Source organism: Buteo buteo, chromosome 5 (genome assembly GCF_964188355.1).
Source record: "Buteo buteo chromosome 5, bButBut1.hap1.1, whole genome shotgun sequence".
Lineage (NCBI taxonomy): Eukaryota > Metazoa > Chordata > Aves > Accipitriformes > Accipitridae > Buteo > Buteo buteo.
In genome coordinates this window covers 6,072,654-6,089,789 of record NC_134175.1, presented here as the reverse complement: position 1 = coordinate 6,089,789, position 17,136 = coordinate 6,072,654, and the positions used below count along the sequence as shown (strand labels likewise).

At 42.4% G+C, this 17,136-nt stretch overlaps 1 long non-coding RNA gene across 1 annotated transcript; it reads left to right on the top strand.

Annotated features, from left to right (window-relative positions):
• Positions 1 to 40: 40 nt before the first annotated feature.
• LOC142030895 (uncharacterized) lies at positions 41 to 11,556 on the top strand. The gene is made up of 3 exons (XR_012650345.1): positions 41 to 320; positions 5,262 to 5,354; positions 7,813 to 11,556. It is a non-coding gene; the product is annotated as an uncharacterized LOC142030895 (long non-coding RNA).
• Positions 11,557 to 17,136: the final 5,580 nt, after the last annotated feature.

Sequence of the window (17,136 nt, the reverse complement as noted above, 5' to 3'; positions counted from 1 at the left end):
AAGGGGCGGTGGCGGGGCGGCTCCGGTGCTCTGGGCGGGCGGGGGCCTCCCCCGGGGAGGGGGGCGGGATTCCCCCCCCTCCCCGGCCACGGACACGGACGGTCCCATCCGAGCTCCCCCGTAACCCCGGGCCGGGGGTGGGGGGCGGCAGTTCCCGGTAAATGACGGCGATAACGGCGGAGCCCCGAAGCCGCACTGCGGCCCGGGCCGGCCCTGACTGAGGCGGGTGGCGGCAGCGCCAGCCCGGCGTTGGGAACGGCGGCGCGCAAAGCCGCAGGCGGTGTAAGGACCCGCTTTCCCGGTAGCGGCCGTCGCTCAAGGTAAACGCGGTGGTTTGTAAGGGGACCCCACAGCCGTTACCGGCGGCTCCCGCCGCCCGCGTGGGTGACGGAGGGAGGTCGGTCAGGTCCCGCCGTGGCGGGAGAGGGGCCGCCGGGCTTTGTGCCGCTGTCTCCGCCCCCCCGTCGGAGCCCAGCGCCTCCCGGGACGGCTCCCCGGGGAAAGGTCTGATGAGGGATGTGCGGAGAAAGAGGAGCGTGCGGGGAACGGAGACTTCCCGGTGTGCAAAAAAAGTCTTATCAGAGGGCGGCGATCCCTCCCTCCCTCCCATCTCCGCTACCAGAAAGACAAGAACGAGTGCACTTAATTTGTAGCCAAAAGAAGACTTAAGGTTAAAAAGGCGGCAACCACCAAAACGCCCACACTCTTTCTAACAGGTCCTAATGAACGATGCAGTTTATGGGGTCTCCGTCACTCAGGAAACACCTGTCGTGAATGATCCTGGGTGTACCGAGAGCTCTTTAAGTTGGGCAGGAGGAGACACCGTATGCACTTTTAAGATCCTTTTTTCACAGAACACAGTAATGTTAGAAATGCCGAGCATGGCAATCGCTGCAGTCTCTGAGCGCCAGCCTCAAGTGCCTGCATTTAAGGTTATCTGCAACAGTAACGTAGGAGGCAAACCCTCTTGCCAAAAGACATGAACAAGCAATACCAGCTGAGGCATGTTGCCACTTGAATAGCATCATTCTGCGCTTTGTAGGAAGGGTTGATCCAACATGCCTCCGTCTGTAGATCTCCTGCAGGCATTCCTTGAGGATCTTGCGAAGAACTAGATGAACCAGGCTGACTAATGCAGACAGTTTCATGGCAGCTCAGTTCTGTATATCATATTTAATGTCTTAGTCTGACACCCTCCTCCCCCTTCCCCAACAACTGGTTCATCACTCAGAACTCATGTCTTCATTAATTCTTCCAGATGTTTAGGGGTTTTTTACCTCTCTCCCCCATTCACTGCCCTGCTCTGACCTTGTATAAAATGATTTTGTAGGATTGCTAGAAGTTAAAAAAGCTAGTAGTTCTAGCCCTGTTCTTTAATACCTAGTAAGTGTTTGCTGTAACATGGCTTAATCCTCTCTAGACCCAATCTCCCCTTACTTAATAGAAAGACTTAATGGTTATATCTCATTATGCAGTATTATAAACTTCTAACTCCAAAGCCATTATGGCTAGGGGACACTCATGTTCTTGCTGCCACTTTTCTGACTTAACAAAAAAAAAATGTGCAGAGGACCCCATCAGCATATGTTTTTCTAAGCTGCAGTCACAGGAAGTACTGCTAGCTAGGATACCATGCCAAGCCTTCCTTGCTCATGTAGCTTACACAGGTCCATGTGCAAAAGAACCAAGCAGAGGAGGAGAATCAATGGTGGCAGAAACATGGTATTTTCCACCTGGTCTGGTTCCTTTTATAAGGTTAATCATCTACTTTCAGTAGCATAACCCTCTAGAGAAACACTCCAGGTTTTTTTACTTTGCAGTGATAGTACTATAAAGCTATAAATTAGTAACTGTTCTACAGTTTTAATCAATCATTTTATATCTGGATAATTGCTATTCTGCATCTCTAAGTTATTTTATTCTGATACTTTAATAATAAGCATATCTAGTCCATCAATCACAGTCACAGCAGTTGCAAGTCACATCAGAGACATCTGTAACACAATCAGTTTTCATTACATGATGTATATGAACAGGAAGCCACACAGGGTTGTCATTAGCAGAGCTGTAAAGTCCTGCCTGCCATCATCATAGAGAAAAGAAGTGCTCTGCAGAGCTTTCTCTAACCAGCTCAGCTCTGTGACTTAACCAATGGACTGTACCACGCTATTATAAGGAAAATAATTCTACTACCTTCTTCCCACTCCCTTCTCCTCATCTGTTCCTTTGTGACACTCATTCAGTCCACACGTGGGGCATGTTCCCAGTGCCCATCTAGTTTGACCTTCATTGCACCAGTCTCCTAAAAAGAAGTACAAGTAAGTCTTATTAGTAAGGAAAGATCACCCTACTGCTAGGAAAGGCTAATCCAGTCCCTTGCATTAATGTCTTATGGTATTTAAGACTCCCACTTAAGATTTCTTCAGTTGCAAAAATTGGCTCCCAGCACCACTGAAACCTAGCTCATCTATGCCCATGTAACTTTAGACTCAGCCTTATCATTTAATTACCATTTTTCAACAGAGTTCTGAGAGGACCTGACTAGACACAGGCTAACAAGATAAGATAATGCTCCATGTAGGCGTTCTCCTGAAATCCCTACATTTTCTAGTAATCCACAATATACATCCCAAATCCAGTTCTGGTGTTGCCAAGTCAGCACTGAGGTAGTCAGTGTTGTTTGAACACGCTGCGAGGACTGAGCAGCAATTGCAGTGTGTCAACATTACCTACTGCACCATTTCGAGTCAAAGCTGTAGTTTAGCAATCGGGCTATTTGAAGAGGTTGTTATAGAATTCAGCCAGAGTGACCTCTATCTAACAAAGCATCTGGTGGTAATTTCACTAATGAGCAGAGTAAGCATCAACCCTCAACTAGATTTCATGCAGGTAAAAGCTTTGAGAGAGCAATGAGCTTGATGCAGCTTGCTGGCTATAAAACAGACAGGGAAAGAAGGGCAATTATTCACAACAGAGACTTCTGCCCCAAGAGCTTGTTCTTCAGTTTTGGCAACAAACAAGCTTAGAACTGAACAAATGTTACTATCCATTTTCTGTAAGAACTGGGATTCTTGCAGCGCTTTCCTTCTGTTATTTTGCATTATGATTAAATTTAAGTTAAGCAATTAACAGTAGTATTGCTCTTGAAGTAACTGCACCAGTGGGCATACAGCTAGTTAATTCACCAATTCCCTCACACTGGCAATTCGGAGTGCCCATGGGTGTAGACAAATGCAATACCGTGGTACTAGCCATCATGTATATTGACTTAAGTGTGCCCACAGGCACAAAACAAAATGCAATACAATAACTATTTGCTGCTCTAGGTTAAGTGTGCTCATGGGTACAAGCAAACTCAGTGTAATGATCAGCTGTTCACCCTCCCAAAAGCACTTGGGATGAAAAACAACATCAATGGGCATCTAAATATAACCTCATGATAAAAAAAAACACCACACAACTGTGGGTACTCAAAAACATGGAGTGCTTTGGCCTATTTCTAATCATAGAGCAGTAAAAAGCAGGAGGATTTAAGGAATGTTGGCATGTCAGTATAGTCAGAATCTGGCCTGATTTTGCCAATAATTAATAAATCCTACCTCTCACCCTGACTCAGTGGAAGTCTCTTTTTTTTCAACACCAAGTTTCTCCTGCTTTATTCTGAGCGTAAGGAAGATGAACACAGTTTCCCTGCTCTGGGCATGAAACAAGCATTCTCTGCAGAAAAGTCTGACCAAATAGAAACATTAGATTCTCTGTGTTGTGTTCTCATTCTAAACACATTTAGCAAGGAAAAAAAACCCACAAAACCCCACCACCACATTATCACTGTATCCCTAGGACTGTGCCCTTTAGTAGTCTGCATCCTTTTGATCAGCCTTACCCTACTATTTCATACCTAAGCACAATCTTCTCTACCACATGCACTAAATAAAGCCCACCTCGAATGCAGTTGCCTGAAGGACCAGAACACCTTTCAGTTTATTTATTTCTCTTTGTAATTTAAAGCCATTTGAGCCTCTAATTAAGCAGATGCTATATCGTAGAAAAGGAGGCACTGTTCCCTGGAAGAACAATACCAGTAGTATTTCTTTTTTCCTAGCTACAATTGAATATCCATTCATGCACAATAAAAGTAGTGTTTTACAATACTTACTTTTTCCCTTTTTTCTTTGAAGGGGCTTTCACCACAGTCACAGGGACATTTACAAGAATTACTTCTTTCCCCTCCCCAGAAATACCTACCATAAATACAGCTTTCCATACACAAGCAAGTTACTAACATAAAAATTTACTGATACCTAGCAGTCTAGAAACAACTGCTAGAGAAAAGCTTCCCTTAAAGAAAATAAGCGGTTTCCACCCATGTAAAATACCTGGAACAATCACTTAGTCCATGGTTCTCACAATAATACTCCTCCTAATCCCCTTAGTTGAAACAGCATCTAAAACTTCATTATAGTGCCTGAAATATTTCAAGCAATTTTCCCATGATCCTATAAAGCCATATTTTCAATTACCTCATTTTTAATCCACCTGAGATGGTTTAGTCCTGTTTCTTAAAGGGGCAGAGTTTCCATGTTCCTTTTGATTCATGTCCTTATGAACAGGTGATGTGTTTTTTAATCTCTCAGCAAACACAATCGAAGTCAGGTTTTTTACATGCTTGGCTCTTGTAAAGACTCAGAAGGACTCAGTGCCCAGCAGTCTAGGTGCCTTCAGCCTTAGTAGCTGTTTTGAAAAAAACCTTTGTCCATATTTCCCCGACTGCCACACTACAAAGAGTTGCTGCTGCTACTTGTTTTACCACCAGACAGATGTTGAGTGTTAGTGGGACAAAAACAATCAGAATAGGCAATTAACTTATCTGAGAGTGACGCTGATTAGATTGCATGTCTTTGAAACAGCTGGGGTCAGCCATCCAGGTGTGGTGGTCTCCTGGCTGCTACTCAACAAACCCAGCCCCATCATAGAAAAGGATCAGCCTGGGTGGGAGCTCTGTTAGGAACTAAAAATATTTTGTAGTAATTGGAAACATAACAATGGTGACAAAAGGCCCCTCAGCTCCACAGCTACTGCTGGTAGTTGGGTGCTGACTACTACCTTTGTTTCTGAGCTGTGAACCAGGGTTCAAAGCACAACAGTGCGTAGTATCTGACATCTCCACCCTCTTGTTTGATTGGTACCTGTGGGAACTGTCAAATGTTTGCATCTTGTACACAGAGAATGCAAAATTATCTTCATTCTGTTTTGTTTGGCAGAGTCACATCAAACCATCTGCCAGTCACCTCCCTTGCCTTTCTGGACCATCCACAGCAGAGCCTGGGAAGAATTTCTGCCTGTGATTCTCAGAGGTATCTAGTCAGTTCCCAGAGCTAAGTTCCTGGTGAAGATGTGCCAGGCATCTTCCAAAGGAATTTGTTGCCTCTTACAGTGTACTGGAGCTGGGATTCAGAGACTTTTTTTGCTAGATCGTGTAGTAACTCCCAGCGTAGAAGAGCATGGACTTCCATCAGCACAGATTGTCATAAACCAAAGGACAAAATCCACAGACTGGGAACTGTGCTAGAGAGCTAGCTTCAAGTCTATGAAATTGCAAGTGTCCGTGTGTGACAGAACCTAAATATTGAACACAAACATTAGTATTTACACTGGAGGTTGGGGATAGACTCCTTCAAAGGCAAAGCCATAGGTGGCTTGGGTAAGATGTAGCAACTATCCCTGTAAGACTTGGGACAGCGTGAAGGATAACTTTGGCAGGATCTGTTCAAAAGCTGTTTTGTCTAGTTTTCCATCTTTGGTTTTTTTCTTTTCTTTCCAGGAGTGAGCAGACAGTCTGGGGTAGGTTTTTTGCTGTTTTTGAACAATGTGCACTGAAGCAGGAGCTCAAGTATAAGACAAAGACTGTTTTCAAAATGGTTAGGTTTTACTGCCTGGTGATATTTTTTCGAAGTACATTTACTGAAGATTTATGTAAAATCTATCTTTTGTCTACTTAAAATATGTCAAATGGATGTACAGGGCAAAATTTAATGCATATGGGTTTTCATTATTTTAAATCATTTGCAATATAAATGATTTACTATGACATCAGACATTTGTTCTTTGGCTGTCCACCGTAAATTGAGGCCCACCCAAATTTCCACTCTTAGCTATATTTCTGTATTCCCTCCCCCAGTATCTATAATCTCAGTTCTGTGATTCTTCATGTAAATGACTTTCAACAAGGAAAGGAAGAGAACATATAATTTGCCTTAATACAGGTAATTTTGAAAGAGGAGCAAGACCTTTACATGAGAAATAGTTGACAGCCATGGAGAGAGGAGGACTAATGCTCAGAGAACAGAAAGTAATTCTTGATGAGAGTGGCGAGAGCTACTGATCAACCAGATGTGACCAAATGGACTTTTTGTGCAGTTGAAACTGCCAGAGGTGATAGACTTCTATCTTTCTCTTTCTGAATTTTTTTCATGTCTTTTTAGTGCCCTTTTATTTATAATGCAATTAATCCAACTCTGGCCAGTTAATGTTGTAGGCGACCGTTTGGAAAACTGAGGTATTAGGGTAGGTCAGGTTCCCCAAGGTCATTCTGAAAGTCCATGGTGAAAAAACTAGTGACACCTGACACCCAGAATTGTGCTTTCATGACAGACTTTCTCCCAACAGCTATAAAAATCTTGAAACACTCAAGACTTTTTGAAAGACCGTGTGGAAAACTGCATTCATTATCATGTTTGCTGGTTGTTTTATGACAGTTAATGGGATACAGACCTTTGGACTCATCAATAACCTATACTTGAAGCCTTCCCTGCTCAGTAGTTACTGAAAATTTTTACCCAATAGCTCTTCAGTGGCCTACGCTACAAGAATTAAACACCTGAACTCAGCCCAGTTTCTCATCCATGGATGTCATTTCAAAACCTACTAGGTCAACAGACCCTGCTGAGACTCTAATTTCTACTCATGAAATTGAAAGACAGTTAAGTCTGAACCAAACATTGTATTTTTGCAAACTTCCCCCACCCACACCACATAATCTCAGTCTTGACACAACTCCCTTCCCACTCTGTCAAAGGATTTCACTGTTTTCACAATTTCATGCATTATTGCTCATGCATGTACTTTTAAGAAAACCTCCCAAATTTGACATGCCTAAAGATTTGTAGCAATTCTGAGCAATATCATAAACTACAGCAACATCCTAAGGGGAATCTTACTTCTGACATCCAGGCTATCTGTCCAATCCTATAGCTACAGTGTGTCTGACAATGCCCATTTATCTCTGTTTGCTGTCTTTCCCACAGTGCTAGTCCTAAACCAAACAACAGCACTGCCAACAATCTTAACCCTGAAATCAGGGCAGGGTTAGATGATGTGGTGGGCCTGCATGTGCTTGCCTTCATTCTAGCTTCCAGTGGCTCTACCACGATGAGATCCAATTGAGAAAAATCTCAGTGTAGTTCTGATTTATGTGCAAAAGTGCAGAGGAGAGCAGAAGCTTTTAGTATCTTGGGAAGTAGTTAAGAATTAAGGCCAAAGAAAGGACAGTCATGTCAATTACATCCTAAAAAAAGAAAACTTAAGTGAAAGTCTTGGCTCCTGAACTGTTTCTGGGCTGGCAGATGTTCACTGTTCTCTTGGCAGATACTGTAGAAAGCTAATGGGCCCATTTAGATCCCCTCCCTTACACAACGGCATCGGTTTTACAATTTTGAGGGAGGCCTGGTGGGGCTGTGAAATTTCAGCATTTTTCCTGAAATGAAATTAGGGAATGCATTTAATATTTTAAGATCTCTGATGATCTCTTGTCAGGAATCTCCACTGAACCCGGCACTTTACTCCAGATGCGGCTGAGGGAAGAAAATCTCATGCGAAGTGCAAGGCTGACACCTGGAGGGGACTGCTGAGATGCAGCTAGGGGAGTCTGGAGGAGTTAGGGATTCTGCAACACAAGAGGTTGGGTTAGGAAAGTCCAGAGGGACTGGCAAGATCCCAGGTTTTGGAACTGCTCTTTTCTAGTGAAGAGGTGCTTTAGATATTCTTCCCTCTTCCCTTTTCCAACAATAAAGCAAAATCCAGATTTCTACTTCATATTTGCCATGTCTATTTTTAGGAGTGGAGAAGAACATAGAAGCAAACTCTGTCTCATCTAGTTATTCATTTCTTCCATGTTCAGGAATATTTGGATCAAAACTTACCTTGCTCAATAAGCTGCTACAAATAATGCAAGGTTATTTTTTCAGCCGGTTAGTCTAATGTATTTGAGTTGCTGTATATCAGACTTCCTGCTGCTTTACCATTTGTGTAACTCTGTGCTGTGAGTTTCTGGAGTACAGACTTGCAGGGCAATTCCTACCGTCAAAGCTGCAGCTGGAAGATTTGGCATTAGGTAGAGCTTGCTCTTTTCATGTCTGACTCTGCCAGCACCCATGGTAAGGCTTTTCTTGAAACTGATCCTAATCAAGGAATGCAAGGCAGCTTCTGGGACAAAGTCTTCATGCTTTTGGAAGCTTGCTTTCCAGCCTGGCAATCACCCATTCATAGCACTTACTCAAACCTTTCAGTAATCTCTCTTCTCTTCCAGGAATTGTCTCAGTATTTGTGAATACTGGTTTTGCTTGATCTAATTTTAGAATATGTTAATAACTGAGTTATTTACTGTGCTGGCATTACCATACACTTAGTATCTCATGAACCCAAAGATAAGATGTCCGTTACATCTCCTTAATTCTTTTTGTCGTTGCCAGTGTGACTCCAATCATCGTAAACTTTGCTTAGCAGTGAATAGTTGTTTATGGAAATGAAAAAAACCCAAAACCAACAAAAAAACCCCAACAACCAACAGTTATTTTCAGAATTCTTATATGCAATTCTACTAATCCACCTGCAGTACACCTCCCCAAGTCTCCATATGTCTTCACTGGTGTACCTCAATACTGACTGACTGCATGTCTTTCCCTTCTAGCCTTCAGACTCCTCTAAAATATCACCAATATTCAGTTCATCCTGATGAGCATATTAAACTACTCCATACATTCCCCACCTAGACCAGCTTAATGGGTAAGCCATGAAAATACTTGCTTCAGTCTGGGGAGTAGAAGTGAGGCATGTTGCCAACTTCAGTAGCAGCACAAGACATTCAGTGTGCTGGAGGTGCTTCTTTTCAGCCCAGAGGCCTGGGAAGTCTAATGCCATCTCTGTGGCTACTGTTTCTTCAGCGCTTCTCGTTAACTGTGGCATGACTCTAAAGAGGCAGTAACATTTTCCCCCCTCCTCCACCTCAACAATTCTGCCAGCGCTGGATTGTCAGTTATGCTGAATTATACTGGATCATTTGTGGTTTTTCAGTGATGTAGACAAATACCAACTCAAGATCAAGGGTGAACCCTGGCCGCTAAACTTGCTTCACTTGTGACTCATTCCAGACTTAAAACCTGGCTCTCGCTGACATTTTATTAACCCAATTTGTCATCCTCCTAACCCCCATTATCCAACCCAGGCAGATTATTTACTTTGAAAAGATGTGTAGATAGCTTCCATGCGAATCATAAGTAGATCCAGGTGCCATAGCTAGATTCCAGAGGGAGCTATAGTCATAAGATACATGTGCTAGCAAAATAACTTCTGTCCTAGATGCTTCAAAACTCAGTGACATTCTCCTTGTCTAGATGTTGTCTGGACTCCCATTCCTGCAAAGCAGCCTGGCACCAATATGGTAAAGTGCCTAAGTACTTGCCTTCAGGCCTATGCATGGTCCCAAAGAGATCAACAAAGGTAAATTTAAGCATATACTTAAAGTTAAGCACATGCAAAAATATACTCTTGCTTTGGAGTCAGAATCTGTGACTACTCCCTCCTAAGGAACTCCCTTTGAATCTTTGCATTTATCCCAAAATAAAGCATTCAAGTCAAGAATCAGCTTGCTGCCTTCCAGAGATTTCATCGTTTCCAGTTTGCAAGCTTGAGGAGAGAAATCCAGGAAGCATCAATAAATCCACTTTGACAGCAGAGTAAAGAGCTGCAAAAGGAGTAACCTGTCAGGGTAATGTGACTTAATTTCTCAGAGAAAGATCCTTTTTATAAATGAAATAAGAATTCCAGCAAAGTCAAATAGCAAGAAGTGTCACATTTGATTTTCTCTCAGTAGGACAAACAATAAATAAAAAGAAGGCAACGTAAATGACATGGTTTTACATTTAGCAAGCTAAGTAATAACATAAACTGAGAATAATAACATACACTGAGAATCTATGCACAGCAACCTGAGTATGACAAAGGTATGTGTTCCCACATAAACATTCATTTAATCTACACATTTTTACTTGGACAAAACAAAGGTTATGTTCTAGGGAGTTTAAAGATTTGGTGAGATTCACAGATTGGACATGAGGGGGCAGTCTTACCTGCAGTTTATTGATGGCAAAACTCGGCTGTGGAATATCGAGGCAAGGTTATTACAGGCAGTTTGGTTTGGCCTCCCAAGTTGCAATGTCAAGATCTGGAGCTTTGCCCCTTTCTAAACAAGGAACCCATCCAGGCTTTTCTGATTTCCTTATTCAAAGGGTGAGCACTGTCCCTTTAAATAAGCACAGAGATCTTAGTCCGAATGGGGAATGAAGCCCAGGCTACCAACAGTTATGAAACCTCCCTTTTAGAGCTTGCAGGCTTAGGGGCCGCTGCTACACTCCGAGGTTAATAATCAGTTTTAATATTCACTTAGGGGGCTGTAAAAAAAGAATGAAAATTTCCTAATTTGAAAATGGACTTGATTGGCAGCTTTATTATCTCTGTAAGGTGCGTGGCATTCCACACAATCAAGTCGTTTTTTTAAATAATCTCACTGCTTAAGTCGTACATGCTGCTAATTGCATTTTAATAAGTCTCTTTAAAATCTTTCCATATTTTTTAATATCCTAATATTAGATAAGTGATTGCTGGGGACACTGGAGGGCACTGAAGTTTATAGAAAGAGGAACACTATAATGAAGCTTTATTGGGATGGCATCACCAAACAATTGCTGTGATAGCAACACTCCCAAGCTTGGAAAAGTGCCAGCATTCCCCCCCTGGAACTGACTCAGACACTAGCCTCTCTGGCTCAGGACTGACGCAGAAAATGGATGCTTTCTGGCTCATAAAATGGCCTCTTTCCGGCTTGGAAATGACAGAGGAACTGTCCACTTCTGATTTGGAAAGGACTTGGGAACTGGTCTTTCTCCATTGAACAATGACTTTGAAACGCACCTTTTTTTTCCTTGATTCTGACTTGAAACTATAAAAGTGTTTTTTAAATTTGGCCAGGACTAGACAGAAAGAAGAAAGATGATTTTACCAGCTCTATACAATAGTAGAGTTTGTTAAAGGCTTCAGTGGGAATTAGAAAACCAAGGCTGCAAGTAGAATAGATGATCTTTCCATCTCAAAGATCAAACCCAGTTAAGATGAGAGTGTATTTGGAAAAAAACGTACTATGGTGTGGGGTTATTAAGTATCTATAACTTACACAGAAGACATGGAGCATTATCCAAGAATACAAATAACAATCCAGACTTACTCACTCTAAAATTAAAAAAAACCAAAAAACACACCACAAAAACCTCAAACAACAGTGGGACTGAACCGACAAACTCCAAATTCAAGCACCCCAAACTACAGAGAATTTCAAACTCGGATTCAAGCTGGATCCTGCATGTGCATCCCCAGGGTCAGCTACTGCAGCAGTTACAAGCCAGTGGTGCAAGAAGGTGCCCCACATTTCATGTGCAGAGTCCAACATTTTCTGTTGGAAATCTGCCTTTAGATTCACTGCTGTGGTCCCTATATATTTCGGTTGTGTTTCTCAAAGTTATGACTGTTGGGCAACTAATGTGACTTTGAGTGTAATTTAACAGCATCATCCATGGTGGGGTGGGAAGGGAAAATATAATGCCAAATTAGTGTGTAACTGGCTTCTAGGGAACTTGACTGGGATAAAGGGATGGTTTTTCTTCCAAAACAGAACGACAATGCCAAATTTTACATTATATTGCATTTTGTCCTCTGCAATTCCTGTATTGGGATCTGAGATCAGAAAGTTATTTTGAGAACAATAGTGACTTTAATGTATTGCCTGCTTTTAAATGTTTTTTTTTTCCTAAGTCTCCTCATCTTCTGAAATCATACTATAATAAATCGCAATGTCAGCTTTGCTTTAAAAAAATCAAGCTTCTACCAGTTCACTATTAGTAAAGAAAACCAGAAAAAATGTTATATCTTCTTAAAGATTCAAAATCTAGGAAACAAATACAGAGAATCCATAACTGATTTTTTTTTCTCCTTTCAAGTCTCATAATATTTAAGTAAAGCTGTTTTTTGGAATCCAACTATGAGTTTTAATACTTGAAATGGGCAATACTAATATAAACATCTTGCATCAGTTTGTTTGAAAGTGAGCCATTTTCTGACTAACTGAAGATCTGTTTGTCTATCCATGTGTTTCTTCTGTACATCATCAGAGAATCCTTGGACTCAGTCCATCGTATCTTTAGGTCTGATCTTATTCCCACTGAAATCCAAAGGAGTTCTGCCACTAACTCCCAGTTAAAAATGGGTCAAGCCCAATTTTACCATATAGTATGAATAAGAATAGTTTGCATATTAATACTAATTTTTTTATTACTAGTTGTGTATCTTTCTGATTTTAAGGCATATGAGATGCCACTGTAAAGAAACCAATGTCTCTGACATTAGTCATGAGATAGAAAAGAGTTGTCAGTTTACAAAATTTCCTGTCTTCCTCTCCTCTTCTCCCTTTTTTTCCTTCTGAAAATAAGAGCAGAAGGTCTTGTTTCGCACTGACAGGCTGGGAGGCACATGTTCAGCGAACTTCTGCACAGGAAGTAAATGTCCAGGTCATATTTATCCCTTTTCATGTGGTTCTTTTAATCCCCCAGATTGGGTTTCAGAAGAGTTTTACAGTTTCAGTTTTACAAAGCAAACCTTCCTTTAATGTTGGCATTTTAAAGAAAAAGCTTCAGTCAAAACATGTGTGTTTTACATCAGCCAGATGTGACGTTTGGGGGAGCAGGCCACAATGTGGCAGCCAGCTCCGCTGCAAGAGCTGGCTGGGTTGGTGTTGGACATCGAATGGGAGCTACTGGTCCCAGGCTGGGGATCAGCCTCTTGGCTCTCTCACCCAGTACAAATAATTAATAATAACAACAACAACAACAACAATAATAATAATAATAATAATAATAATAATACAATGTCCCGGAGCAAATTAAAGATCAGAGCATGGCCAACATTGCTATGACTTGTATCCCAGTAGCCCACATGGACACATTAGAGCACAGCCCTGTTGCGCACAGACCTGTACACCCAAAAATATGTTCTTGCCTAAAACCAGTTAAGTTAAAGTGAAGTAAGAGATGTTAAAGGCAGCAGAGGCACACAACAGGTCCAGCACTGCACCAACAGTGGCTACTCCAAAAATATAACCAGTCTCTGCATAACTTCTATTGAACATCACTATCCCTGTAACCTGCTGTTTCCAGGACCTCATTTTTGTCATGTTAATTGAAAAATAAACAAACAATGAAACACACTCAGAAATCTGTTACATTTCCCCAGGGCTTACCAGATGGCTATGTCAGGTGGGGCAGGTCCTGTTTTCAGCTGTCCTCTCTAAATTGTGGCCAGCTGTGACAGGGTGGGGGCTTTTCTTCTACCTTCAAAAGCGCTTCCTGGCAGTATTGCCTCAGTATGGTTGGAGTTTATACCAGAGAGATGGTTTTCAGTAGCTAGTGCTGGGTCAGGGCTGCCTGACGGCCTCTGTCTGTGTGAGGCTGAGGTGCCTGTTTAGGGGCCCCCCTAGGCAGCCATTTTCCCTCCATTTTTGCCAGTTCAGCAGGCAGCTACTGGTGTCACAGAACAAGCAAGTGATGATCTGCCATGGGTGCCTTGCCTCATTGTCCACACAGCAGTACCTTGTCATCTATATGGTGCCATGCTGGCACCTCAGTAAGTCTGGAATGGGGCACCCTTTCCCCCTGGCTGCCATTTTGTGACTGTCAGAGCCCTCTGGGTAGTTCCTCAAGGATTGTTGCTGTTCTGGACCGGGGCAGTTAAGGAAGAGCTGAGGGAGAACTGAGAAATCCTGGGCCTGAAAACTCGTTTTATCAGTGTGTGGCCTCCAGACCTCTCAGACAATGGATGTCTTGCCTCCCCTGCACCATTTCCTCTTCACCTTTCCTTGGGTGGAAGGCCCCTGAGGGAGCACCTTCCGGAGACAGCCTGTGGGAAGCTCACCACAGTGTCACTTTGGGACAGTCTGAGGAGAGACTTCTTCCAGAAACTCTACTGCTGGTGCCATACCGCATCTGGTGACGTCTGGGACAGACTTAGGGAGGATTAGCTGCTGCCAAGGACCTGCCTGTGTGGCACAGGCAGCCATCGGGGTGTCCTGGGGAAGCAGCTCTGTGCCTCAGCTCCTGCACCAGCAACGGGTGAGTATTTGCTCTATTTCCCAAAAAATGCATCCTCGCTTGAGTACCTTTTCTTGATCAGTAAGCTGGAAGGCTGGCTTTTGAATCCTCTGAAATAACAGCTGTGGTCTCTTGAGTTGACACCATTAATTTTTTCCTTTAAGTTTTGTGTCAATCCAAGGTCACTGGCCTCCAGGCCTGGGCTCTGCATTGATCTCCTTGAGTGATATAAATAGGTTTTCAACAGAGTTGCCTGCTTTCCTGACAGTAGCTAGGTATAGATTTTGTCTTTACTGTGGCTAAATGGTATGGTCAGATGGCTTGCAGTAAATTTGGCAGTGGGTTAATTTAATGTCCTGGAGTCTATGTGACTGGATGGAGTTGGACTGGAGTATGTTGTTTCTCTGGAGTGAATCTGAAGTAGGTATATATTATAAGCTATCCTGTACAATATATCTCTTTATAATATGCTTGAGAAGAGCCTATAAAACAGGCTTATTCCTTCATGAGGAGTGGGGTTGAGCAGGATGGTGTTTGGGCATTGGGATTACCTGGATGGTGTACTGGGCTGGAACAACTGGCTGCCTCTTCCCGGGAGCAGGTGAAATGCCATAAAGGCAAGGAAACGTGGGTAAATTATATGCTTTGACTGGATTAGTATAAGCTTTTTGGACTGACGATGCCAAGGCTGAAATGTCTTTTAGAGGGTTTAGCAGGTACTTTATTTGGTGGAAACAGATTTTGCTCTCAGAGTTGGTTGGATTTGTGTAAGCGTGCTACAGTTTCTTACTCAACCCACGTGTCCCCATTTCTCTTTGGCTGGTAAATGTCTTGACAGATAACACAAATAAATATAAACATATGTAGCTGTGTTTTTTCTTTTGAAGTGTGTGAGTATCGAGAACCTGATTGTTATTTATCCTTGGCTTGTTCCTCTTATCCCCACTCCAGGTTTTTCCATCTTGTTAATTGACATTGTTGCTATCAGGTTCTGCGCAGAATTTTTTAAGGCCCTCTGACAGAAGTTAAACTTGAGCTGATACAAGTGGCAGGTCTTTGTGAACTTATTTTTTGGAAGAACCAATTACCAGCAGTTTCCTCTGATATCACTTGTATGTATAGCTCTTTACCACCTCTGTAAATTGGTCCTGAAAATAAGGAACAGCAGACTACACTTTTCCTGACATCATCCTGTTAAAGCTAGAGCATTCACTGTGGATAACTGGATTAACATCTGACCAAATTCTTGGCTGAAAACTACTCTATCAGGTGAAAGAAAAAAAACCCAAAAATGTTATGATAGGAAATAGCATAATGCACAACAAACATTGACTCCCTTTTCAGACCACTTGCTACTTATGCAGTAGGAAGGCAGCCACAGTGTGACTGACCAATGTAGGAAGAAGGGAAGGTGGCTTTCCCTCATGCCTTCAGATCACAAAATCCACTAGACTTTCCTCCTAGTCATATGAATGTGGCAGAAATTTAGGAAATAAAGGATTAGTCCTGACTTTACCATATATTCTCTATGTGACTGGGTCAATTTCATTCAATTTGCCATTTGCCTTGCTTTCCTGTGCAACAATCCTACAATGCAGAGAGGTAATAGAAAAAAAATCCATCAGCAGCTGTGAGGCACTCGGCTGCTGTGGTCAGATAAGTACCACAGTGAAGGAAACTCCTCTAAGTATCTATTAAGGACAGCACTTCACAGGGCTATTGCCCCTTCTATCCAAGGTGCATGAAGCATTCCATCAATGCTACTCATACTCCTTCAATACCCCTGAGAAGCAACGCATTATAAATCCCATTTTACAGATGGGCGAACTGACTTTTCCCCAAGTCCCAGAGTGGTTCAGTGACAGAGCTGGGAATTGAACTATTAGACATTTTCCTCTTCATGACAGCTCTGTACAATCCCAGGACTCATTTATTTTCCCTATTAAAAAAGAAGTAAACAAGTATTTTCTTTCTGAGACCCACTGAGGATGGGGGATTGGGGAAAAAATGGAAGTAAAATTAAAAATAAAATGACATAATTCCCCACTGGCCCTGAGTTGTCCAGTCTCCTTTACATTCACACTTCTCTTTGTTATGTTTCCTTGAAGTTGAACCTCCCTGGAGAAGGGAACCTCAGAGTTTCTGGTGCTGGGGAAGAAATGCTTCAAGAAAAAGAAAAATAATCGCAGCTGCAATGTTAAAAATAAGAAGCTAATCAAAGGCAGCCCATGTGGGCGCCACTTTCATCTCTCATCTTCAAAGAGGTGCAAACAAACATTGTCGGCGTGCCAAGCAGCAGCCTCAGCGGCTGATGATCCCATTACTCCTCCAGCGTCCACCCTCCCCTTCCACGCTGCTGAGCCTGTAGGCATGGGACTCCAGGATCACTGCCAAGGTGGGAACCTCTAGTCACCAGAGGAGAAGCCACATATGGAATTCCTCTGTGGATCCAAATTATTTCATAACAAACATACTTGTGCCCCATAGATCATTCCTTGTACTATTGCCTTTAGAGCCTTTCTAGTAACAATAATAGCACCTCTCAGTCCCTAAGATGCTGAAAAGCCTCTAGATCAGAGGTTTTGTTCTGGTGTTTTGTGGGGTTTTGTTTTCTGAAGATTTGGTTATTTTTAAAAATAATATCCAGGCTCTGATGAAATCCAGATGTACT